The sequence below is a fragment of the Oncorhynchus nerka genome, linkage group LG18 (assembly GCF_034236695.1).
Source record: "Oncorhynchus nerka isolate Pitt River linkage group LG18, Oner_Uvic_2.0, whole genome shotgun sequence".
NCBI lineage: Eukaryota > Metazoa > Chordata > Actinopteri > Salmoniformes > Salmonidae > Oncorhynchus > Oncorhynchus nerka.
Window position 1 is genome coordinate 22,890,218 of NC_088413.1, and position 26,947 is coordinate 22,917,164.

The following is a 26,947-nucleotide window of genomic DNA, read 5'->3' on the forward strand; positions in this document are numbered from 1 at the left end:
CTGGTCTAGGTCTTATGTAGTGCCATTGTGTAATCATCAGCATACATAGACATACACTTAGTCATGGACTAAGTAGGCTGGTCTAGGTCTTATGTAGTGCCATTGTGTAATCATCAGCATACATAGACATACACTCAGTCATGGACTAAGTATGCTGGTCTAGGTCTTATGTAGTGCCATTGCCTCTTCTTCTTGCAAAACAATGAAGCAAATAGGCCTAATGGGGAAAGATAGATATGAAGCCCATTAACAAGCACTTCACCAACAGTATTTCAGCACAAAACCTAGTGAATAGTTCTAAAATAAATCCTATAACTGCGATTTTACATTAATGCAAGATACAAGTTTGCCGACTTCCTAATTTCTGTGTTATATCATGATGGCAACAGTCCAACACAGTTATTATGCTGACAGAGGGTAGGCGAGGTAGCTCATGGAAACAGTGGCAACTACTACATAACTGTCAGGGAAACTCAAAACAAAGCCCCTGGCTGGGTGGTGTGTTAAACAGTAGCAGCTAATTAAACGTCCTGACAGCCATGCTAGGTCCGTCTTCGTTTCTCAAATACCTCACAGAGCTGAATTTAGTATTTTTAAACATTCCCGCTCTCACACACCCTCTCAGTCTTTCTCTCACCCTATCTCGCTCCCCTCTCTCTTTCTCGCCTCTCTCGTTCTCTCTCTCTCTATCTCGCTCTCCCTCTTTCTCTATCCCTATCTCGCTCCCCTCTTTCTTTCTCCCCTCTCTCTTTCTCTCTCTGTCTCTCGGTCCCTCTCACTCCCTCTCCCGCTGTCTCCCTCTCCCACCGTCTCCCTCTCCCGCTGTCTCCCTCTCCCACCGCCTCCCTCTCCCGCCGTCTCCCTCTCCCGCCGTCTCCCACCGTCTCCCTCTCCCTCCGTCTCCCGCCGTCTCCCTCTCCCCCGTCTCCCTCTCCCGCCGTCTCCCTCTCCCGCCATCTCCCTCTCCCTCCGTCTCCCACCGTCTCCCTCTCCCGCCGTCTCCCTCTCCCACCGTCTCCCTCTCCCGCCGTCTCCCTCTCCCGCCGTCTCCCACCGTCTCCCTCTCCGCCATCTCCCGCTCCCGCCGTCTCCCACCGTCTCCCTCTCCCGCCGTCTCCCCCTCCCGCCGTCTCCCTCTCCCGCCGTCTCCCTCTCCCGCCGTCTCCCACCGTCTCCCTCTCCCACCGTCTCCCTCTCCCGCCGTCTCCCCCTCCCGCCGTCTCCCTCTCCCGCCGTCTCCCTCTCCGCCGTCTCCCACCGTCTCCCTCTCCGCCGTCTCCCTCCCGCCGTCTCCACCGTCTCCCTCTCCCGCCGTCTCCCTCTCCCCGTCTCCCTCTCCCGCCGTCTCCCTCTCCCCCATCTCCCTCTCCCTCCGTCTCCCACCGTCTCCCTCTCCCGCCGTCTCCCTCTCCCGCCGTCTCCCTCTCCCGCCGTCTCCCTCTCCCTCCGTCTCCCACCGTCTCCCTCTCCTCCCGTCTCCCTCTCCCTCCGTCTCCCTCTCCCGCCGTCTCCCACCGTCTCCCTCTCCCGCCGTCTCCCTCTCCGCCGTCTCCCTCTCCCGCCGTCTCCCTCTCCCTCCTTCTCCCTCTCCCGCCGTCTCCCTCTCCCGCCGTCTCCCACCGTCTCCCTCTCCCGCCGTCTCCCTCTCCCGCCGTCTCCCTCTCCCTCTGTCTCTGTCTCCCTCTCCCGCTGTCTCCCTCTCCGTCCGTCTCCCTCTCCCTCCCTCTCCCTCTCCCACCGTCTCCCTCTCCCTCTGTCTCCCTCTCCTGCCGTCTCCCTCTCCCGCCGTCTCCCTCTCCCGCCGTCTCCCTCTCCCTCTCCCACCGTCTCCCTCTCCCACCGTCTCCCTCTCCCTCCGTCTCCCTCTCCCACCATCTCCCTCCGTCTCCCTCTCCCGCTGTCTCCCTCTCCCTCTCCCACCATCTCCCTCTCCCACAGTCTCCCTGTCCCTCCGTCTCCCTCTCCCACCATCTCCCTCTCCCTCCGTCTCCCTCTCCCGCTGTCTCCCTCTCCCTCTCCCACCATCTCCCTCTCCCACCGTCTCCCTCTCCCTCCGTCTCCCTCTCCCTCCGTCTCCCTCTCCCGCCGTCTCCCTCTCCCGCCGTCTCCCTCGCTACTAGCCCACGTGGCCAATGTCAACAGGAGGTGGGGCTCTTGGCAGACACATAAAGAAAAAGATGCTGCTGCCTGTATGAATCCTTTCAAAGGTTAGTGTTGTCTTACGCCTGCTCCAAAAATGAGCCTGGATTACAGCCAAGGCATGCCAAAACAAAACCCAGAAGAAGCATTGGAAATGAGGGCAGGGCTCGACTCGCGTACTCTGAAGACGAAGCTAACTGTCTTGAGAGACTGAGTGGAAGAAGCAAGTCTCCAAGGAGTCGTAAAGAAGCCACGAGGCAATAGGGGAACTCCTGCGACCTATGACAGCTTGAGAAAAACTGATGAAACCGAAAGAAGAACCAGGAAGTTAAGACAGAGAGGGGTGGGAGAAAAATCCCCCTAGAGCTTGGCATGAGTTTCCTTGAGACACACACACAGACACACACACACACACACACACACACACTCTTCCTGTCTGACTAAAGGAAGGGGGAGTGCGCCACCCTCCTACTCTCCAATCCTCTGTTTCTCAGACAGACAGATAAGCTCAGAAAGCTTGTAGAGTCAGTTGAAAGGGATTGGACGGCGAAGCGGAACCCATGTCCTGTCACTGTGCAGATCCAGTCCGGTGCTTGGGGCCAGCCGTAGTCATAGTGTGCACTATTGTGTGCGGCTGAAGGAGAAGAAGGGAAAAAAAGGGGGAAAGAAAGACCAGGCCCTTTGTGTGGTGGAGGGACTCACCAGGAGAGAGGTTTTCTCATTACTTTAGCTTTGCCAGCAAGGCAAGGCAAGGCAAGACTCTACCACTGACACACACACACACATAAACACTGAACACACACACACACACACACACACACACACACACACACACACACACACACACACACACACACACACACACACACACACACGGCGTGCTGGCTGGCTGCTTCTCTGCCAGTTACATATGTGTGGCACTCAGAGTGGCCAACAGGGACACACCACCGACCGACCGGGCTTCTCCTCCTGATGATAAGAGTCCACGTCGACGTCAGAGACTGGCCCCATGAATATTGATGTTGGAGGATAGTCCGTTTCATAGAAGAACAGAAGGAAGCAAGATGGCGGCCCTTTAGGATTTGTTAAAGAGGAGATCCAGACGGTTTGTTGGAATTTCTACACAGTGGAGGGACGTAAAAAGAGGTAAGACTCAGCTCCGTTTGTTTTTGGCTCGTTGTCCTTCTCCTTTTGACCTTTTGTCGGTCTTTTCAGTGGCTCTGTGGCTTAGTACAAGGCATGCTAATGTTCCCTCAGCAAAAGCATGAGCTAGCTAAATTAATAAGGTGGGGGATATTAGCTAAAGCTTCTCCTTCCAACATGGCTGACAATTTTCTTTTTCTCTTTTTTGCTAGTTGAAAAAGAGAGATCTCAGTTTTTTTGCCTCTGATGTTGGTCAGTGGACGCTCAAGTAGCCTTAGGAATGTGTCTAGTGTAGAAAATGGAGACCTTGTTCAGTACTTTTCTTGAGGCATTATGAACAAGGCAAATCCCTCTGATGTTCAGTGCAACAGAGACGCAGCTAGCTCCCAGTTGAAAAATATATCTCATCTAAAATGGTAATTGTCCTTATTTTGATGTTTTATTTGAGTGCTTTGTTTTCCAGGGAAAATATGATCATTTTTCTTCTGCAAATCTATCATAGAGAAGGACTCTTTAACCAGAAATCATTCATGCAGTCAGTTTCTCTCCTTTTTTCTTTGTGGTCTCACGGTTGTGTTCTTGTGTTGATTATTTTCTGCTATGTTCAAGCTAAAAAAGATGGATTGGATCTAATTTAGAACAGCACTATGCCTCCAGTCCATCACTAAGACTGTAGTGCCTGGGAAAGAGAGCTGGAAGCGGGGGAGAGTGTAGCTAGCTTCTGGCTTTGTGCATCCTGTGAATCAGCTTTCAATGCATTCACCGGTGAATGACAAGCAGACACAAAGGCAAGCCAGCACAGTCCAAGGAGTGGAAGAGAGAGAAGAGAATTGTGGTGGATAGCAGAGGGATGATGAGGTCAGAAGCTTGAAAGGATGTTGAAACTCAATCCGATCACACCATTAGCTGAACGACACAAGAATTGGAATCCTGGAAGCAGGTCTTTTCCGAGGGTTGAAATAGATTTTTTTCCCAACTAGACCCCAACAAATATGTCTCCCAGAAGTTGACTCAGTTCTGTTACACCATGAAGTCACCATGAAAATGTTAAGAATCCAGCAATTGAACAACAACAACTATAATATAACATTTTAGGACATGTTAGCTTTGCATTATGCAAACAGTTTTCCTACTGTTTTACATATTAATCATTTAACACATAAAATGATATATGTTGCCTTTTGTGAGAGTCTGAGATAATGTGTCTGGGCTAACCACATGCGCTGCCATGCAAGAAGGCAGCAAACAGCACCTTTAATAAAGAGATTATTGTCAAAACAAAGGCAGTAATGGAGGTGTTTCTAGAATTTACTCGATCTCAATTTGCATTTATGTTTTACTGATGAACAAACATGATTCGATATTGTTGACATTTGTTTTTGTCACAATTTGCCATATTTTGTAATGTATTTATTTGACATACATTTACTTGAATTGAAAATAAAACAAACCGAGGCACATCAGCATTAGCTAGCTAGACAATCAATACATAGCTATGCTATGCTAGCTGTCAGATACAGTACTAACGAATAACAGGGATTCCTACACACATCCAAGTTACACTAACCAAGATGACTGGTTTTATTAGTCCAACACCTCTCTTCCCTTGAACAAATGAGTTGCTAATGGAGTGTGTTGTTTTTCTGTTATCTTTTCTGAATTTGCTAACAGGCCACATTTAGGATTAGCATCATAATGAGCTACTAGAATATTACACAGATAAAGGCCTGCTATCTTTTGCATTTATTTGTGTATTCCGGCTTGTGTATTGCGCTGGCCCTGCATGCACTTTCAATCGGGGGTCATCCCACAGTAGCAGCTAGCAGTAGTAGTTTGTGTGAAGTGCAAAGTAAGGCATGCCTGCCCAGGGGGAGCACAGCACAACAAGTGGCTACTAATGAGCTGTTGTAAATCAACACCACAGCCAAGGGGAGGTGCACGGTGCAGAGGCTAACATATACTAATGCTAGAACAATGAAGGAATCTCAGCCAAGTGCTACAAACTAATATCACCTGTGATAGCTTGGAATGCCAGGGTAAATGTACTAGGCTAAAGCTAGCCTAACGGGGTGAAACATATCGGAGGGAACTGCAGTTGTGTTCAGCAAAAATGTCAGTTGCTTGTCAAACGGGCCTCGAGGACAACCGTCAAAGCTAATCTAGTCTTCCTCTGCATTTTAGTCAACTCCACCATATAAAGTAAACAGATGATTTAAAACATATATATATCTTTACCACAGAACTATCGACAAACTAAAATGTTCCTCCGTGATATCAGAGAACAATATTTAAATATTTACAGTTGATATATATTTTGAAGAAGGAATCAAAAGCTTTGGATGCAACAATGGCAGCGTGGCTCCGGCTCTGTTTTGATTGGGTAAGCATGGTCAGTGACTGTGCAGCGGCAACCTATCTCGTAACGTAACTAGGGGAGTGCACCGTAGTCCTCCATAGTCCTCGTGAAGTTTGTTTTGACTGGATGAGGTAGTATACTGTTTTTTTATGTTTTGAAATTAATTGTGCCATTTGAGGCTCATTTGCCCCGGATAAGATAATGTAGAGAAATATAGGCCTTGAGTGAAAATAATTCTACTTGATTCATATTGAAGCTGTATGCTTATCCTAAGCTAAAGGAGAAGACTAGCTTTATTTTGTAGTGGATCAAACAGCTGCAAGCCAATATTGGAGGATGCATGGACTTTGTCTTTGAGTTAAGTGTCTTCCTTGAGTTGTTGACTGCATTTCTCAGTAAGTAAACTGAATGCACATTGCACTGCTTACATCATTGATACTGCAGGATGTTAGTCGAGGAAGACATTTATTTTTAATTGGATACATTAGATGGTATCAGACAGCAAGATTGCTATACAACAGTTTGTTTCTCAACTTCTATCAAGAGATAATAGTGTTCTATCATAAGTACAGATATAAAGCGAGACAAAAAAGTCAGAGTTGATACTTCATTTATGGGTAAAATATTGTGCCCAAAGCAAGGACTAGATTGTGTAATTTTAGCACAGAAGGAGACCTTTACACAAGACAGGAGTCACTTGGCAAGCCAAGATATTGTCTTGAACACACAACCTCCATTTTCCCTTTGTGTTGTTTTCATTAGCACCACATGTGTTGTTACATCAGCATTGGAAAAAGGCACCATATCTGAGCCATAGATCCTAGTAGGGAGAATGTCAACACATGGTGGCTAGAGGAGGGGGGACAGTCCAGTCAGAAAGATCAATCACAAGAATGGACATGTCTGTTCTCATCAATCCACACCCACTGATAAAGCTGGGTATGGTTGGACTACTCCTCTTGCTTCTTCCTCTTTATGTTATCTAAGGGAGAAAAGACAATATCAAGCTCTGGGGTTAAGAATGTCCAGTGGTTTCAGTCTCCATGGTTTCTGCAACAATGCTGTCCATTCACAATGGGCAGGGTTTTACCTCTGACCTCCAACCGCAGGCCACGCATCACATTTCGACCCCAAAGGCCACGGTAACCCTGCTGCAGAGATGACACAGTGGAACAGGTTAAGAGACATGCATTGCCTCTGTGTAGCTACCAACCTGGCTCTGTTGATCACGTTCCTCCTCCTCAGACAAAATGGCGACATACTGTGTTTCATATTGACCTCTGGAGATATTGATTTAGCTCTCTGCTGCTCCCAGCCTCGATAGTTGAAGAATCGTGGTAAAACTTGCAATCGGTTATTACTGCCTTATTACATGAGTGTATTGGATGCAATTTCTTTATGTCATTCAATGTGCATGGCCTTTACTTTCAATGTGCATGTTGTCCAGATAGTCTACTTTATGATTTACATTATAACCTCTAGATTGTCTCATCACAAGGCATTTAGGTTGTGTTCAAATGAGTCACTTCTAGCTTTTCAGCTTCTATGGTGTGTGTTTCTAAACAATATTATGAAAGAGTTTCATTTCCCAAAAGATCACCTAGCATTTCTGTCCTCGTTTGGCATTTGACTGTTGGTATAGAAACCACAGTTTTTCTTTTTGGCCCTGCCCTGGTTGTTACTCATCGCTAGAATTACACAATTATCTTCTTCCTGCGATTAAGCAACTCTACCCACTACAGAACACCTCTCTCTCTCTCTCTCTCTCTCTCTCTAATTTAAGGGCTTTATTGGCATGGGAAACACATGTTAACATTGCCAAAGCAAGTGAAGTAGATAATAAACAAAAGTGAAATAAACAATAAAAATGTACAGTAAACATTACACTCATATCTATATACAGTGTTGTAACTGTCTCTCTCTCTTTCTCTCGAAGAGGCCTTGGCCATTCCATTCGTCTGTCTGTGTTTTAATTATGGCTACGGTTTGGAGTGATACGGCTGTCTCGTTGAGACTAAGTGGCACGGGCCGACCAGAGGGAGTGTTCTTTTGGCCCTTGAAGTGTGTATCGATGTCAGCCGGTTGGGGTTTACCTCAGGGGTGAGTAGACCTGCCGGTGAGGGCACAACTAGGACAGGACTCCCTTTCCGGTCTCCACGTGAGTGTGAGCACATGGCCGCCACTGTTTACAAACACCACCCAGGCATTCCAGAGTAGACCTCGTTACGTCACGGCTCCGAAAGCGAGCAGCATCTCTTCCCCGTTCCCGCCACTCGGCCGCTCCTCTCTGCTCCTAAGATATTTGAACGCTGCCATCGGTCCCCGACACCACCACAAGTGAAAGGAAGGGGGAGGCGGAGAGGTGAAGCGAGTGAGCGAGAGACGAAGATTGACGCTGGCCAAGGTAGTGTCTGGAAAGCAGAACATGGCAACGCTAAAGACAGCGTCAGCGTCTCTCTGAGCTCCCGCCACGCTGTCAGCAAAGACTCCAGAGCACGTGAACGCCCAAATAAGCCTACACACCAGTACGGCTGGCTCCAAGCTAGTAATTGAACTAGAAGCATGCTATCTGTTTTCATACCGTGTTGCAATATTCAGTCCAAAGATCAAACAAAGGTTATGAGAAACGGGTATTCAGTTTGCCCAGCGCATGGAATGACGAGGTGCTTTTCTTGTAATTACTCACTGGTTGTAACTTTTACTGGTTGAGCCTTTCTCAGATGAATAAAGGAAAGAAGTTTACTGTGGCTGAAGTCATGGCAGAAATGAAACCCCAAAAAGCAGAATATTGGAGTATCAAACACACACTTCTGAAGGCGTTTAGATTAGTTTCACTTTAATATCTCACCTTCCGAGAATCTTTCGTGTTGGTTTCCTATATGTTGCCTTTTGATGAGGCAGACTATTTGAAGAGGTGCCAATTCATTGGCAAATGTGGTTTTCTAAAATCTGAGGGATATTTACTGTTACCTGCTGTGTAAATGGCAAACCAGTTCATTTTCCCTTTGTAAAGAATGTAGAGTAAGTCAAAACCACCACGTGACTGAGTGAGTGGAGTTGCCCTAGCATTGCCTTCCAACTCCAAATATAGCCAAGCTGGATAGAGTTCTGACTAGGTCGGGTTGGCAAAGTTCAGAGAGTTCAGAGTTAGATAAAACAACTGAACACTACACTACAGTGTCTAAATCCAATACAGATATAAAACAACTGAACACTACACTACAGTGTCTAAATCCAATACAGATATAAAACAACTGAACACTACACTACAGTGTCTAAATCCAATACAGATATAAAACAACTGAACACTACACTACAGTGTCTAAATCCAATACAGATATAAAACAACTGAACACTACACTACAGTGTCTAAATCCAATACAGATATAAAACAAACTGAACACTACACTACAGTGTCTAAATCCAATACAGATATAAAACAACTGAACACTACACTACAGTGTCTAAATATGGGTGACAATACAGATATAAAACAACTGAACACTACACTACAGTGTCTAAATCCAATACAGATATAAAACAACTGAACACTACACTACAGTGTCTAAATCCAATACAGATATAAAACAACTGAACACTACACTACAGTGTCTAAATCCAATACAGAGATAAAACAACGCCAGGGGAATTTTCATCAAAGACCAGATTTTAGACTGTAGTTCTCATGAATTCATGTGTGTGTGTGTGTGTGTGTGTGTGTGTGTGTGTGTGTGTGTGTAAGATTGATCCAGTGTAACTCGGCAGGGGTGTTGTGATGGTGATACAGCATGGTTGACTGCTAGCTGTCTGATACAGTATGGTTGACTGCTAGCTGTCTGATACAGTATGGTTGACTACTAGCTGTCTGATACAGTATGGGTGACTGCTAGCTGTCTGATACAGTATGGTTGACTGCTATCTGTCTGATACAGCATGGTTGACTGCTGGCTGTCTGATACAGTATGGGTGACTGCTAGCTGTCTGATACAGTATGGTTGACTATAGCTGTCTGATACAGTATGGTTGACTACTAGCTGTCTGATACAGTATGGTTGACTACTAGCTGTCTGATACAGTATGGTTGACTACTAGCTGTCTGATACAGTATGGTTGACTGCTAGCTGTCTGATACAGTATGGTTGACTGCTAGCTGTCTGATACAGTATGGTTGACTACTAGCTGTCTGATACAGTATGGTTGACTATAGCTGTCTGATACAGTATGGTTGACTACTAGCTGTCTGATACAGTATGGTTGACTGCTAGCTGTCTGATACAGTATGGTTGACTATATCAGTCTGATACAGTATGGTTGACTGCTAGCTGTCTGATACAGTATGGGTGACTGCTAGCTGTCTGATACAGTATGGTTGACTACTAGGTGTCTGATACAGTTTGGTTGACTGCTAGCTGTCTGATACAGTATGGTTGACTGCTAGCTGTCTGATACAGTATGGTTGACTATATCAGTCTGATACAGTGTGGTTGACTACTAGCTGTCTGATACAGTATGGTTGACTATTAGCTGTCTGATACCGTATGGTTGACTACTAGCTGTCTGATACAGTATGGTTGACTGCTAGCTGTCTGATACAGTATGGTTGACTACTAGCTGTCTGATACAGTATGGTTGACTATAGCTGTCTGATACAGTATGGTTGACTATATCAGTCTGATACAGTGTGGTTGACTACTAGCTGTCTGATACAGTATGGTTGACTATTAGCTGTCTGATACAGTATGGTTGACTGCTAGCTGTCTGATACAGTGTGGTTGACTACTAGCTCTCTGATACAGTATGGTTGACTGCTAGCTGTCTGATACAGTATGGTTGACTACTAGCTGTCTGATACAGTATGGTTGACTATAGCTGTCTGATACAGTATGGTTGACTGCTAGCTGTCTGATACAGTATGGTTGACTGCTAGCTGTCTGATACAGTGTGGTTGACTGCTAGCTGTCTGATACAGTATGGTTGACTGCTAGCTGTCTGACACAGTATGGTTGAATACTAGCTGTCTGATACAGTATGGTTGACTACTAGCTGTCTGATACAGTATGGTTGACTATAGCTGTGGTTTATAACATGCGGCTGTGAGTGTGTGGAGAGCAGCAGTACACACACACACACACACACACACACACACACACACACACACACACCTACCTCATCAAGATGCTTGGCTAGTAGTTGCCCTAAGAACAACCCAACCACAAACCAGCAGAGTTAGGGTGAGAAGCTAAGGGTTATGGGTCAAAACCCATCCAAAGTGTGAAGGAGGTCAATCAATTAACTCAAAAAGTTGACTCTAAGGACACAAGGGAGAATCCGATATCTAGAGATCTGAACCCAGAATGTAGGGGTGTAATTGGATAATCAAAGTGTTCCTTTTAAGGCCAATGGAGAAGGATGAAAGCATTTTACTGTCAAAGCACCGAGCTGCACAATCTGCATCCGGATCTATGATTTTTTTTTTAAAGGTTAAGATCTGAAAATGTATCTCCATAACTAATGCCTTCATTAGTGAGTCACATGATCTGAAGAGGAACCCAATCCTCCCCCCATGACTGAGGAATCCACACAGGGACCACATATAAACAACTGCTTCTTCTGAGACTGTTTGCCTTCATCTAAAATGTCCTGAATATTATTATTATTATTATTATATTTGACTCCAAGAATCGGTTTAAAAAATAAATCAAATGCTACTGTACATAGAGTTAGCTAGAGGTAGTCGGCTGTACCTGCGCTCCAACGCTGGTATTTTTCATCCTATAGCTTGTTCTCCATCTTCTTTTTAAAAAGTTAGCAAATGTTTTTTTTAGCACTTTTATTTCCCTGACTGATTAACTCATTAAACTAATTTGCTCATGCTCTCTATTGTCTTTCTGCAGCAGACAGAGTATAGTGAGCAATATGTTTCAAACATCAAATCTCAGTATCGAAGTCGCAATGCATATAGAATCGTGAGAATCGCAATACATATCGTATCGGCACCTAAGTATTGTGATAATATCATATCGTGAGGTCCCTGGCATTTCACACGCCCTACTAAAAATGGCTGTCAGGTAAAGTGGCTTCTCCCTCCCCCTGTTGTCTACACAGTGAGCAGCATGGAGCACACAAAGACAGCTGGTCCTGAATGTCATTCAAGAGCATAAACCTTACCCAAGGCCATACTTTGCATTGAATGACATCACTAACTTCTTCTGAAGGCTCATAGCGAACAGCCTAGCCCAGCCTAAGATATGAGGTTTCCTCAGTGGAATGTGACCGGTGCGGCAGCTGGTGCTTCTCCTTTCAATCCCTTCCCCCTCTCAATGTCAAGGCTGTTTTTGTTTTTCATGCAGACGTGCGTATTTACATTGCGGAAAAAGTCTGGTTCAGCAGGTTTTGGAGGTTTAAGCAGCGGCGGCCATCTTTGTTTTTTGATTCCCTTGGTGGAGTGAATTGTTGTGTCCTCCCCTGCTCTACTGATTGAATAATCAACCCTTATCTACACCACACCACAGTGGTTAGTCTTCCAGATGTGTTTGACTATAGGCCTACAGGTCAGGGAAGGCATTCACAGTGAAAGGAACAACAGTCTATATGTACAGCTATGCACAGTAACCTACTAAATGGCCTGATAGTAGTGCAAGATGATTAATGATTCATATAGCTCTTTGAGTAATTTAAATGAATGAGAGCGACATAAACAACGATATATGGGTGTAAGAGAAATGGCACGGTAGGAAAAATTAATTCATCTGTCACTTGATTAGTGGTGCCTCAATGTTCTTCTCTGGGAACCTTAATTCGTAGAATGCATCCCTCACTCAGAGTGATTAGTGATCCTGCTGCTTTCATATAAGGAGAGGGAGTCACGTGCCTCATGTCAGTTGAGTGGAGGGAAAAGAGGGACCATAGCAACAGTCGTTTAGGTCAGGCTGCTTGGAAACCAATGCGGTGGAAGGATATCAATATTTTGCCAGCTGAGCTCAAACAGTGGAGAACATCACTAATATTTCTCGTTCACTTAGGTCCAGGGGCACACACTGCATTCATGCTTTGGATGTAACCTAACATAATGCCTATCATTTAAATGATATTACCAAAGTATTGTGTAACACATTGTTATTACTACACAAGAGCAACTTCATGTTAAATGTTACCAAGAGAAGAGATGTAAAATGACTGGCCTATTTGTTGTTGTTGTTTTGTGTGCAACGACTACATATTTTAGATAGGCCCCTAGTTCTCATGTGTCGTTCATACAGATCAGCCCTATTCTATTTAATGATAAGATCTGTTGAGAAGGCGTTTTGGGTTTTGGATTCCTCCACTGCCATGTGTGTCTAATATTATGATTTCCTTTTCATATGTTTCCCTGCACCCTGTTTACTGTTCACTTCCCCTTCCTGTTTAAAGGCACATCCCCTTCCTGTTTAAAGGCTCCTCCCCTTCCTGTTTAAAGGCACCCTGGGTTGGATTTGGATCGTTCAAACAGAAACAAAGCATTTGCTAAATAAATGTCCCAGTGAGGTGAGCTAAGTATACTGCCAGGTCTGGGGGCTTGCAGAATAGAAACATTGGGATCCCTCATAAGTTGGCCTGAAAATGACATACGTTTTTCGCTTAATGATAGATGAGTCTTGGGTCAGTGGGTAAAGATGCTTTCAGTCAAGTGTAACAGACCAATCATATAAGGTATTCAATTCCATTTTTATTTAAATCAATAACAGCGATTGCTCACAAAAGCGGTAGCAACAGTGCTACAGTGCAAGGCAGCATACAGTCGGCAAGGTAATACTAAACCACCGTCTAAATATGGAGTTCCACAGCAACACTGGGAGAAAAGAGCCGTTGAAATGTAGTATATCTCAGTATGTTGAAATGTAGTATATCTCAGTATGTTGAAATGTAGTATATCTCAGTATGTTGAAATGTAGTATATCTCAGTATGTTGAAATGTAGTATATCTCAGTATGTTGAAATGTAGTATATCTCAGTATGTTGAAATGTAGTATATCTCAGTATGTTGAAATGTAGTATATCTCAGTATGTTGAAATGTAGTATATCTCAGTATGTTGAAATGTAGTATATCTCAGTATGTTGAAATGTAGTATATCTCAGTATTTTGGACATGCAGCTCCAAGCTCCAGCAAGCCAAAACAAAGAAACTAAAAGAAGTCTGGTTTTGAGAAAACAGAAAATCAAAATGGCCGAACACTACCATAGCAGCAACAACCACAAATGTGGCTTTCTATCGATCCACTCTGAGTAGGATCAATGAGTAAAGCACATGTACTCCCTGCCAGTGCAGCTTTTGTCCACTCAGCCGCTCTCCAGTTAATGTTTAGAGCAGATGGCTTCAGCGCACTAATAAGGTGGTCGCCATGGCTACCGTGCACTCTGAAAGAAATTAACTTTGCGGCGCACAACAGTTCATCAAGTTTAGTCAGATATATTGACTGTGGCGCAGAGACAAAGGGAATGGTGGATGATTGGTGTAGAGGGAGGCAGAGGGGTTGGAGAGTGTGCTGTGTGAGGTTGGGTGGGTTGTGAAGCATGTTGCCGGTTTACACAGTTGCGTGTTTGTTTGGTTTCACACACACACACACACACACACACACACACACACACACACACACACACAGACAGACAGACAGACAGACAGACAGACAGACAGACAGACAGACAGACAGACAGACAGACAGACAGACAGACAGACAGACAGACAGACAGACAGACAGACAGACACACACACACACACACACGACAGGGCTTTATCTGTATAGCAGCTTGGTGTGCACAGGTCAATAACACATGCTAAGCCGTGTAGGGTCAGGGTCAGGGCCAGTCCGGGGTGACTGAGTCTCCCATGATCTGGGGTCAGTTGGTTCAGAGGGGTAAACCCCAAGGTTACACATTTCCAGTCCAGTCTGGGCTAATGATCAACCCCAACCTATCAGCATAGACTTCTGTGGACCTGGATATGGGAGGACAGGGCCATGCAGTCAATGCATATTGACGCCATTGAAAACCAGCACAGAGATGATATGTACCACTAGCATTGGTTGCAGTATTAACAGAAAATGATAACTGTGTTTCAGGATCAAATCTAAGGCTTGGGTTTTGTTGCTGCCGTCAACAATAAGAAACTCTGACGTCAGTAAGTAAGCCACTCAGCAAGAGTCAATCCAAATGAAACGCACAAGTGGTGCTTCCCTGATAGGAAGACAACAGTACAAGGCAAGATTGCGTAGCGGGGCTTGACTGTTTGGATCATCTCAAAAGGTATATTGCTACAGAACAAACAAGGCTAATGCTAGCGGAGCAGATCTAACTGTAAGCACACCACACAGATAATAGTACGGTTGTTGTATAATGACTTGTGGCAGTTTGCGTGTGCAGGGCTTGCAAATGACCCAGTCATACTTCCTGCTGAGCGAGTTGTGTGAGATCAGGGCAGAAGTGGATGGGAAAGGATGGACCCAACCCACAACCAGAGAAAAAGCCAGTCAGACAGGTTATCATTGACATCTGTGTCAGTGTTTGCATCCTGAATGGAACCTTATTCCTTATGTAGTGCCCCATAGGGCTCTGGTCAAAAGTAGTGCCCTATATAGAAGGGAGTTGTAGTTTCCAACAGGCTAATATTCCACAGAGTTTAGCACATAAAACGTGGTAATTAACTACAGTGACCATAATCCATTGTGCATCTACTTGTCCGGTCTGTGTTTATTTTACACCTGCTACAGAAGAGACAAGAGTGTCCTATCGTGAGGGGATGTAGAGAGCAGCAGGTGATTTGTGAGGTATCTCTACCTGAAAATGATACTTTTTTAATAATGGAACTGAAACCGACCCGACCTTACCGAGTCTGACGAAGTCGCACTTCCGATGTCTCGTTGTATTGCTCTGTCTCTACAGATATTCAAATGATCGCTATTCATTCACTAAACGCAACACTGAAGTCGAATTTGAAACACATTGCGTGGACAAAGCACAGTTGTTGAGGTAAAAGAGACTCCCACTGTACACTACAGAGAGAGAGAGAGGAGCACAAATACCTCAATGTGAATCGGTACCACAGAGAAACAGAGTGCCACATCTGCCTTCAATTAGACTATGTGAATTGTGCGGAGGCAGACCAAGGCTTGGGCACCTCTTTTAGGAGGTTGGGGGTGTACTTTGCAGAGGCAGGCCCCTCATTTAGGGGGTTGGGGGTGTAAGGTGCAGAGGCAGGACCAAGCTCGGGCCCCTCATTTAGGGGGTTGGGGGTGTAAGGTGCAGAGGCAGGACCAAGCTCGGGCCCCTCATTTAGGGGGTTGGGGGTGTATGGTGCAGAGGCAGGACCAAGCTCGGGCCCCTCATTTAGGGGGTTGGGGGTGTAAGGTGCAGAGGCAGGACCAAGCTCGGGCCCCTCATTTAGGGGGTTGGGGGTGTAAGGTGCAGAGGCAGGACCAAGCTCGGGCCCCTCATTTAGGGGGTTGGAGGTGTATGGTGCAGAGGCAGGACCAAGATCAGGCCCCTCATTTAGGGGGTTGGGGGTTTCTGGGATGAAATTACAAACAGGAGTGGGTGAGGTGTGTTTGAGGTCATCTATTAGTGTAGATCCAAGGAAAACATTTTAGGAAGGGTATTACCGTGTATGTTGATGTCATTTGAGCCAAAGTACTGCGGTAAATGCAATGGTATTACATACAAACAGGCTGCCTTTAAACTAGGTTACAGTTTAGCCTAGTTTGAAGATGTCATGATGTGTCTCTTTTAGTTCTATTGAATATTACAGTATGTATAACAAACTCCTAAAATGTCTGAGGAGTTTTTAAAAGGTGCATGGAAATGTGCATAGTTTGTATTCTTATTTGCATTGGGAAATACATCCACTAGATGAGATTGAACAGTCTGCAGAAACAGAAATGGATTCCACAGCCAGTTGAGGGAGAGACACACAGAGAGAGGGAGTTCAGTGCTCTAGGGCTCCAGAGGCAAGTCATGTGACACACCCTGCCTTTATCGTGTCATAATCTGGTGATTAGGCCTGGACTGCAGGCACCAACAGGAAGCTGTTCTGTTGCAGAGGAGAATGTTAAATCTAACCCGCCTCAAACCAAACCAGAGACAGGAGCGAGCGCTGACGAGCTAGACTGTACACTACAATGTACACATTTGAGCTTCTCGTTATAACATTTCTAGACTCTTTCACCTCAGACAGGGAAACCACACGGTTATAGAAGATAATGTCAAAACTAACCCACCTTATATATACCAGAGAAACGAGAGAGAACGCTAGAGAGAACTGCTTAAGTTGAGATATTCAGTTTCCAGAAAATAATAGAAACTATTATACTCATTCTGTAAAACACCACACTACTGCTATTTCTCCAAATAAATGTGATAAACTTTGCCAGCAATGTAGCCCTTTTGATTCAACTTCAGACATTTTCCACTGGAAAACAATTTGATCTGTTAATCTAATATCCTGTGTATAATGTACATGATATCCATCTTATAACAGAGAGAGTCAGCCATGTGGATAGCTAGCTACAGATGTTGGATCTTACTTTGCCTAAATGAATCCCTCTGTACATGGAATAGTCGACTAAGGGAAATCAACACCTTCTGTTAAAAGGGGAAACTGCCAGGTCTCCGGACTTTAACAATATGTACCCATTGATTCCTGAAGAAAGGAACTTCGAAATGCTTCATGAGCTTTAGTTCAACTGTCGTGTCCGATCAGAACCCAAAATATAAGCTTGGTTTACTCGAAACCAAGTAAAACGTAAACAAACACTATACAGCCTGAAAACATGGTTAAAACTATAGTTTGTATATCATGGATGGTCGGTACTTTCATCCATAACTCTATGAATTTGAGAATGGTTAAATTTCTCCAGCCCCATCCCTCAACTTGTTACCGAAACGAGCGAGGACAACTTGTTGTTATTGTTTAAACTACTGATACATGCTTAAACTGGATTCATCTTTTGTTGCTGAGAATTCCCCTGTACCCCAGGAAATGTAGATTAGCTTTGTGATTTACAGAAATTCACTGAAAAACACATTAACACAACTTGATATCTGTTATTCACTGTTTATTTATTTCTTCGTGTCACTATTTCCATGTTTTATTTTTAATTTTTAACTGTATTGTTGGCAAAGAACCCGTAAGTAAGAATTCAACTGTTAGTCTACACCTGTTGTTTACTAAGCATGTGACAAATACAATTTGATTTGATTTAGTAACAGTATTGCACTTTCCATGTAGCCTAACAAAATAGCCAAACCAACGATCAAGAAACATTACAGACTAAACATTCAAATCCTGTTGTTGCGGGATTATTTTGCTGTGACAATTATAGGTCTAATTAAGATCCTACATCTGTACTCTGATCCAAATGTACTGCAAGATTATCAACCTTCTCATTAAACTGGTTTAATTAAACTCTTACCCTATGAAGTCCGGAACATGCTGGTTTTCTGTTCTACCTGATCATTAATTGCACACACCTGGTGTACCATGTTTAAATCAGTCCCTGATTATAGGGGATTTTGAGCGTCAGATTTTGAGCGTCTGAGAGCTTTATATCAATAAACCTTTTAAGGCCATTCATTTTTTGTGTAAGGCAACTAATACATACATTTTGCAGGATTTACACTACATAACCAAAAGTATGTGGACACCTGCTTGTTGAACATCTCATTCCAAAATCACGGGCGTTAATATGGATTTGGTCCCCCCTTTGCTGCTATAACAGCCTCCACTCTTCTGGGAAGGCTTTCCACTAGATGTTGGAACATTGCTGCGGGGACTTGCTTCAGCCACTAGAGTATTAGTGAGGTCGGTCACTGATGTTGGGCGATTAGGCCTGGCTCACAGTCAGCGTTCCAATTCATCCCAAAGGTGTTCGGTGGGATTGAGGTCAGAGCTCTGTGCAGGCCAGTCAAGTTCCTCCACATCGATCTCGACAAACCATTTCTGTATGGACCTCGCTTTGTGCACGGGGGCTTTGTCAAGCTGAAACAGGAAAGGGCTTTGCACAAACTTTTGCCACGAAGTTGGAAGCAGAGAATCATCTAGAACGTCATTGTATGCTGTAGCATTATGATTTCCCTTTACTGGAACTAAGGAGCCCGAACCATGAAAAACAGCCCCAGACCATTATTCCTCCTCTACCAAACTTTAAAGTTGGCACTATGCATTTGGGCAGGTAGCGTTCTCCTGGCATCCACCAAACCCAGATTTGTCCGTGGGACTGCCAGATGGTGAAGCGTGATTCATCACTCCAGAGAAAGTGTTTCCACTGGTCCAGAGTTCATTGGTGCAGAGCTTTACACCACTCCAGTCTATGACTGGCATTGCGCATGGTGATGTTAGGCTTGTGTGCGGCTGCTCGGTCATGGAAACCCATTTCATGAAGCTCCCGACAAACAGTTATTGTGCTGACATTGCTTCCAGAGGCAGTTTGGAACTCGGTAGTGAGTGTTGCAACTGAGAACAGACGATTTGTTATGCGCTACGCGCTTCAGCACTCGGCGGTCCCGTTCTGTGAGCTTGTGTGGCCTACCACTATGTGGCCTACCACTATGTGGCGTTTCCACTTCACAATAACAACACTTACAGTTGACCAGGGCAGATCTAGCAGGGCAGAAATTTGATGAACTGACTTGTTGGAAAGGTGGCATCCTGTGACGGTGCAACGTTGAAAGTCACTGAGCTCTTCAGTAAGGCCATTCTACTGCCAATGTTTGTCTATGGAAATTGCATGTCCGTGTGCTCGATTTTATACACCTGTCAGCAACGGGTGTGGCTGAAATAGCCGAATCCACTAATTTGAAGGGGTGTCCATATACATTTGTATATGTACCATATACCATTTTATTTCTGCAGGTTTGAGGAAGGAGCTAGATGCCCACATGGACATTCCTTGTTTTAATAGCAACTAAGTAATGCATATGTGTTGCAAACATTTTATATAAAATCATTTTACAACATCATTGAGTGACTTGAGACAAGCACCAATTAGTTCCAGTGAGGAACCTTCCTTTTCTCCTCTATTCATATGTTGATGTACCCCTCTGTAACATCAGAAAAGGTGAAACGTTGAGAGGGGGAGAGCAGAGACAATTACCCAACAACAGATAGGAATCAGCAACGGCCTCTGGTCACTGGGACACCTGATCTAAAGACAGGGGACACAGGGTAAATACACAGACACAGCAGCTTAGTTTAGCAGCTTTTTCTTGGGAATATTTTCAAATATATTTAAATTCATATCCAAATATTTTTGTATTTTTTCTATTTCACCTTTATTCAATCAGGTAGGCCAGTTGAGAACAGGTTCTCATTTACAACTGTGACCTGGCCAAGATAAAGCAAAGCAGTGTGACACAAACAACAACACAGAGTTACACATGGTATAAACAAATGTACAGTCAATAACACAGTAGAAAAGTCTATATACAGTGTGTGCAAATTAGGTGAGATTAGGGAGGTAAGGCAATAAATAGGCTGTATTGGCAAAGTAATTACAATTACGCAACTAAACACTGGAGTGACAGATGTGCAGAAGATGAATGTGCAAGTAGAGATACTGGCGTGCAAAGGATATTTAAAAAGAAATAAAAAGTATGGGGATGAGGTAGTTGGATGGGCTATTTACAGATGGGCTATGTACAGGTGCAGTGATCTGTGAGCTGCTCTGACAGCTGGTGCTTAAAGCTAGTGAGGGAGATATAAGTCTCCAGCTTCAGTGATTTTTGCAATTTGTTCCAGTCATTGGCAGCAGAGAACTGGAAGGAAAGGCGGCCATATGAGGAATTGGCTTTGGGGGTGAACCGTGAAATATACCTGCTGGAGCGCGTGCTATGGGTGGGTGCTGCTATGGTGACCAGTGAGCTGAGATAAGGCTTTACCAAGCAAAGACTTATAGATGACCTGGAGCCAGTGGGTTTGGCAACGAATATGAAGCGAGGACCAACCAACGAGAGCATACAGGTCGCAGTGGTGGGTAATATATGGGGCTTTGGTGACAAAATGAATGGCACTGTGATAGACTGCATCCAATTTGCTGAGTAGAGTGTTGGAAGCTATTTTGTAAATGATATCGCCGAAGTCAAGGATCGGTAGGATAGTCAGTTTTACGAGGGTATGTTTGGCAGCATGAGTGAAGGAGGCTTTGTTGCGAAATAGGAAGCCAATTCTAGATTTAATTTAGGATTGGATGCTTAATGTGAGTCTGGAAGGAGAGTTTACAGTCTAACCAGACACCTAGGCATTTGTAGTTGTCCACATATTCTAAGTCAGAACCATCCAGAGTAGTGATGCTGGACGGGCAGGCAGGTGTGGGCAGCAATCAGTTGAAATGATTGTGAATTGAAGGGGAAATGCAGCCACAGTGATTGGATATACTGTTCTTGAATGGACTATCCACTCCATCGTTTTTTTGTTCGATTTCTATGGGGTTTGTGGAAAATGTATACCAAGAATATAAATTCATCTTTTATATTTTTGCATATTAAAGTCAGATCCTTTAGCCTGACTAGCCAGCCACGTCCACTACCATTTCCTCTCCATAATGAGTCTGGATTTGCTTTCCTCCTCGACGTCTTGTAGAATGCGAACACATTCTGAACATTCTCATTGGTCCCAGAAACCGATGGGTTGGGCCAGAGCCTGCCTTCATGGATCATGAATCACGTCATTGGCTTTGATAATCTGATTGGTTAGAGACTTCTACGATGGCAGTTTCATACTGAATGTATGGAGTGACCAATAGAGCAGTCGACGTCTCCAGGCAACAGATCCTTGAACATGAGCAAGTCGTAGTGCAGGTGAGGGGAATATGCTGCCTACTTCAAGTAAGTAAGTTGAGCTTTTTCAGCATTCTACAGTCAGGAAGAAGCAGTGTCCTGAGCATGAAGTTTGTGCTTGTAGATCGCTAGACTGCTCTAAGCAATCTGTGGTCTGATTTCATCTGAGCCAAACTGGCTGCTTTGATGTCTCTGATGGAACTGGCGTCAACATCCTCCCCTATAACACCCCCCTCAGTGTAACGCTCTCGCTGATGCTAAATTCTCATTTCATTCATGCAGAAGGATGGAGTATTGCTAGTATACTGTGTCATCCAGGCACCGATCCCAAACTCTGAGAACACAGTGGGAGCCTCCAACAGGTAGGTCTGGTATACCAGCAGTGAGTCTGCATGATTCTGCTTCAGACAGAGAGTAGGAGAGTAGGGGGGGGGGAAACACTGCCTAGCCATTTTAATTTCAGATTCAATGAGTTGCAGGCATTTGGAGAAAAAAGAACATTGCACTATTCCATGCAGCATGCAAATGTTTTGGGGAGGGGGAGAAGGCAGACTAACTGCGGAGTGCTGCAAACACAGAAGCCTTTTGTTGGAAGAGCCAGCCGCTCACATGTTGAGAGAGAGAGAGAGAGAGAGGAGGCATGGGTGACCATCGGAGGTGCATCATGGGATTCTGCGACAAGCACGTGACACAAATCACAAGTGTGAGGTGGTTTATCGGTCACACAGTGAGATGGCCTTGTGTGAATGGCAATGAACACGTGAATGAACCCCAAACCTCCAGCACACTGGGTCCATATTCATAAAGAGTCTCCGTAGAGCAGATCTCAGATCGGTCTCCGATAGTCATTATGATCTTAAAGGTCAAACTTATCCTGGCAGGCGGTATCGGAGCATCAGGGCTCAGACCAATAGGTTCAGAGACAGTGTCTGCCACTAGGCCATAAGACTGCTGAACAACTAACCTCTGGCTTCCCACCTACCTGCCAACCACCTGCACACAGCTGCTATTATGTAATACCATAGAGTTTTGCTACTCTACGTTGCTACTCAGCAGGTCACTATTCACTTTTTACTTCATTACAGGGCTCATACCCCTTGACTTATTTCACATTTTGATGTTACAGACGGAATTCAAATTAGATTACTTTTTTTTTCTTTTTTCAGTCATCTACACACAATACCCAATAATGACAAAGTGAAAACATGTTTTTTGAGAATGAAATACAGAAGTATCTAATTTACATAAGTATTCACACCCCCGAGTCAATACTTTGTAGAACACTTTAGGCAGCGATTACAGCTGTGAGTCTTTTGGGGTAAGTTTAAGAGCTTTGCACACCTGGATTGTACAATATTTGCCCATTATTCTTTGAAAATTCTTCAAGCTCTGTCAAGTTGATTGCTAATCATTGCTAGTCAGCCATTTTCAGGTCTTGTCATAGATTTTTAAGCCAGTTTAAGTCAAAACTGTAACTAGGCCACTCAGGAACATTCAATGTAGCCTTGGTAAGCGACTCCAGTTTAGATTTGTGTTTTAGGTTATTGTCCTGCTGAAAGGTATTTTTGTCTCCCAGTGTCTGTTGGAAAGCAGACTGAACCAGGTTTTCCTCTTGGATTTTGACTGTGCTTATAGCTGTATTCCGTTTATTTTTATCCTAAAAAACTCCTTAGTCCTTGCTGATGACAAGCACACCCATAACATGATGCAGCCACCACCATGATTGAAAATATGAAGAGTGGTACTCAGTGACGTGTTGGGTTTGCCCCAAACATAACACTTTGTATTCGGGACAAAAAGTACATTTCTTTGCCAAACTTTTTGCAATATTACTTTAGTGCCTTGTTGCATTTAGAATGCATGTTTTGGAATATTTCCTTCTTTCCACTCTGTCATTTAGGTTAGTATTGTGGAGTAACCACAGTTTTGTTGGTCCATCCTCAGTTCTGATATCACAACCATTAAACTCTGAAACGATGACCAATGACATTGGCCTCATGGTGAAATCCCTGAGCAGTTTCCATGCTCTCCGGCAACTGAGTTAGGAAATACACCTGTGTCTTTGTAGTGACTGAGTGTATTGATACATCATCCAAAGTGTAATTAATAACTTCACCATGCTCAAAGAGGCGTTGAAAAACCTTCCTGCTCTTTGTAGTTGAATCTGTTCTTTAAATTCACTACTCAATTGAGGAACCTTACAGATAATTGCATGTGTGGGGTACAGAGAAGTTAGAAACAAATATACACAGGCAGATAGGAAAGCTAAGGCTAGCTTTTTCAAACAGAAATTTGCATCCTGTAGTACAAACTCAAAAAAGTTATGGGACACTGTAAAGTCCATGGAGAATAAGAGCACCTCCTCCCAGCTGGCCACTCCTCTGAGGCTATGAAACACTGTTACCACTGATAAATCCACTATAATTGAGAATTTCAATAAGCATTTCTCTACGGCTGGCCATGCTTTCCACCTGGCTACCCCTACCCCGGTCAACTGCCCGGCACCCTCCACAGCAACCCACCCAAGCCCCCACCATTTCTCCTTCACCCAAATCCAGATATCTGATGTTCTGAAAGAGCTGCAAAATCTGGATCCCTACAAATCAGCCGGGCTAGACAATCTGGACCCTCTCTTTCTAAAATCATCAGCCGAAATTGTTGCAATCCCCTATTACTAGCCTGTTCAACCTCTCTTTAGTATAGTCTGAGATTCCCAAAGATTGGAAAGCTGCCGCGGTCATCCCCCTCTTCAAAGGGGGTGACACTCTAGACCCAAACTGCTACAGACCTATATCTATCCTACCCTGTTTTTCTAAGGTCTTCGAAAGCCAAGTTAACAAAAAGATTACCGACAATTTCGAATCCCACCGTACCTTCTCCGCTATGCAACCTGGATTCAGAGCTGGTCATGGGTGCACCTCAGCCACGCTCAAGGTCCTAAACGATATCATAACCGCCATTGATAAGAAACATTACTGTGCAGCCGTATTCATTGACCTGGCCAAGGCTTTTGACTCTGTCAATCACCACATTCTTATTGGCAGACTCGACAGCCTTGGTTTCTCAAATGATTGCCTCGCCTGGTTTACCAACTACTTCTCTGATAGAGTTAAGTGTGTCAAATCGGAGGGCATGTTGTCCAGACCTCTGGCCGTCTCTATGGGGGTACCACAGGGTTCAATTGTCGGTCTGACTCTCTTCTCTGTATACATCAATGATGTCGCTCTTGCTGCTGGTGATTCTATGATTCACCTCTACGCAGACGACACCATTCTGTATACTTCTGGCCCCTCTTTGGACACTGTGTTAACTAACCTCCAGACGAGCTTCAATGCCATACAACTCTCCTTCCGTGGCCTCCAACTGCTCTTAAATGCAAGTAAAACTAAATGCATGCTATTCAATCGATCACTGCCCGCACCTGCCCGCCCATCCAGCATCACTACTCTGGACGGCTCTGACTTAGAATACGTGGACAACTACAAATACCTAGGTCTCTGGTTAGTCTGTAAACTCTAATTCCAGACTCACATTAAGCATCTCCAATCTAAAATTAAATCTAGAATTGGCTTCCTATATCGCAACAAAGCATCCTTCACTCATGCTGCCAAATATACCCTTGTAAAACTGACCATCCTACCAATCCTCGACTTCATCGATCTCATCTATAAAATAACCTCCAACAATCTACTCAGCAAATTGGATGCAGTCTATCACAGTGCAATTAGTTTTGTCACCAAAGCCCCATATACTACCCACCACTGCGACCTGTACGCTCTCGTTGGCTGGCCCTCGCTCCATACTCGTCGCCAACCACTGGCTACAGGTCATCTACAAGTATCTGTTAGGTAAAGCCCCGCCTTATCTCAGCTCGCAGGTATATCTCACTGGTCACCCCCAAAGCCAATTCCTCCTTTGGTCGCCTTTCCTTCCAGTTCTCTGCTGCCTATGACTAGAACGAACTGCAAAAATCACTGAAGTTGGAGACTCATATCTCCCTCACTAGCTTTAAGCTCCAGCTGTCAGAGCAGCTCACAGATCACTGCACCTGTACATAGCCCATCTGTAAACAGCCCATCTATCTACCTCATCCCCATACTGTATTTATTTATCTTGCTCCTTTGCACCACAGTATCTCTACTTGCACATTCATCTTCTGCACATCTACCATTCCAGTGTTTAATTGCCATATTGTAATTATTTCGCCACCATGGCCTATTTACTGCCTTAACTCCCTTATCTTACTTCATTTGCACTCAATGTTTGTAGATTTTTTGTTTAATTTTTTCTACTGTATTATTGACTGTATGTTTTGTTTATTCCATGTGTAACTTTGTGTTGTTGTATGTGTCAAATTGCTCTGCTTTATCTTGGCCAGGTCGCAGTTGCAATCGAGAACTTGTTCTCAACTAGCCTACCTGGTTAAATAAAGGTGTTCTCAACTAGCCTACCTTGTTAAATAAAGGTGGGGAAAAAATAAAATAAATAAAAGATGGGGTAGTCATTCAAAAATCATGTTAACCACTATTATTGAACATGGAGACCATGCAACTTATTATGTGATTTGTTAAGCACGTTTTTACTCCTGAACGTATTTAGGCTTGCCATAACAAATGAGTTGAATAGTTATTGACTCAAAACATTTCAGTCATTTTTTATTTATACATTTCTCAAATTCCCTACAAACAGAATTCCACTCTGACCTTATATGGGGTATTGTGTGTAGATTAATGACACAAAATCTCAATTCAATTACATTTTTATTCAGGCTGTAACAATACATTTTTGTGAATACCTTCTGAAGGCACTGTATTTAGGCTTGCCATAACAAAGGGGTTGAATACCTTCTGAAGACACTGTATTTAGGCTGGCCATAACAAAGGGGTTGAATACCTTCTGAAGGCACTGTATTTAGGCTTGCCATAACAAAGGGGTTGAATACCTTCTGAAGGCACTGTATTTAGGCTGGCCATAACAAAGGGGTTGAATACCTTCTGAAGACACTGTATTTAGGCTGGCCATAACAAAGGGGTTGAATACCTTCTGAAGACACTGTATTTAGGCTTGCCATAACAAAGGGGTTGAATACCTTCTGAAGGCACTGTATTTAGGCTGGCCATAACAAAGGGGTTGAATACCTTCTGAAGACACTGTATTTAGGCTGGCCATAACAAAGGGGTTGAATAGTTATTGACTCAAAACATTTCAATATTTTTTTATTTATACATTTCTCAAATTCCCTACAAACAGAATTCCACTTTGACCTTATGGGGTATTGTGTGTAGATTAATGACACAAAATCTCAATTCAATTACATTTTTATTCAGGCTGTAACAATACATTTTTGTGAATACCTTCTGAAGGAACTGTATTTAGGCTGGCCATAACAAAGGGGTTGAATACCTTCTGAAGGCACTGTATTTAGGCTGGCCATAACAAAGGGGTTGAATACCTTCTGAAGACACTGTATTTAGGCTGGCCATAACAAAGGGGTTGAATACCTTCTG

The 26,947-nt window shown here is 44.1% G+C and overlaps 1 protein-coding gene across 1 annotated transcript in view; it reads left to right on the forward strand.

Annotated features, from left to right (window-relative positions):
* The first annotated feature begins 2,652 nt into the window (after positions 1 to 2,652).
* Positions 2,653 to 26,947, forward strand: part of tet2 (tet methylcytosine dioxygenase 2) — a 57,900-nt gene continuing 33,605 nt past the window's right edge. Inside the window, exon 1 of the mRNA XM_065003772.1 lies at positions 2,653 to 3,285. The gene's annotated coding sequence lies outside the window, so the exon portion shown is untranslated. The remainder of the gene's footprint in view (positions 3,286 to 26,947) is intronic.